This window comes from Equus caballus, chromosome 12 (genome assembly GCF_041296265.1).
Source record: "Equus caballus isolate H_3958 breed thoroughbred chromosome 12, TB-T2T, whole genome shotgun sequence".
Classification (NCBI taxonomy): Eukaryota; Metazoa; Chordata; class Mammalia; order Perissodactyla; family Equidae; genus Equus; species Equus caballus.
The window spans coordinates 46,210,001-46,210,873 of NC_091695.1; the positions used below are offsets into that span (position 1 = coordinate 46,210,001).

The 873-nt window shown below is 47.1% G+C and overlaps 1 long non-coding RNA gene across 1 annotated transcript in view; it reads right to left on the reverse strand.

The window, feature by feature from the left end:
• Positions 1-873, reverse strand: part of LOC138916449 (uncharacterized) — a 2,330-nt gene extending 1,457 nt beyond the window's left edge. The window contains exon 1 of the long non-coding RNA XR_011423746.1: positions 676-873. This is a non-coding gene — a long non-coding RNA (uncharacterized lncRNA). The remainder of the gene's footprint in view (positions 1-675) is intronic.

An 873-nucleotide genomic window follows, 5' to 3' on the forward strand; every position in this document is an offset into this window, starting at 1 on the left:
TACAATTACCATAGGATCCAGCAACTCCACTGCTGGGAATATACACAAAAGAATTGAAAGAAGGATTCGAATAGATATTTGTACACCTATGGCCTCATGGGGAGTTCCCCACGGTCAGTTGACAGAGGACAAGAAGACACAGACCTGGTTTACAGGTGTCTCTGCACAGCATGCGTGAGGCCCCTCTCCAGGACACCCCTGACGACAGCGGTGAAGAGCAATCCTCCCAGTGGGCAGAACTGTGAGCAGTGCATCTGGAGGGGTGAGGAGGGCTTGAGGGGGCTCCAGGACCCCCTGGACGTCTACAGAACACTCCACCCAACGACAGCAGAATGCCCATTTTTTTCAAGCACTGTGGGACATTTACCAAGATAGACCACACACTGGGCCCCAAAATAACAAGCTGATGTTTAAAAGGATTAAAATAATGCAGAGTGTTTTCTCTGACCATGACGGAATCAAACTTGAAATCCACAACAGAAAGACAAGAGGAAAATCTGTGAACTCGTGTAAATTACACAACACGCTTCCAGATAACCCAGGGGTCAAAGAGAAAGTCCCAAAGGAAATAAAAATACGTTGAAATGAATGAAAATGAAAACACAACATATCAAAATGGTGTGGGACACAGCTAAAGCACGGTTGAGAGGAAAATTCATAAAACTAAATGCTTACATTAGAAATGAGGAAAGGCGGGGCTGGCCCAGTGGTGTAGTGAAGTTTGTGTGCTCCGGTTGGACAGCCCAGGGTTTGCAGGTTTGGATCCTGGGTGTGGACCTAGTACCACTCATCAAGCCATGCTGTGGCAGCCACCCATATGGAAAATAGAGGAAGATTGGCACAGATGTTCACTCAGGTCAAATCTTCCTCGGC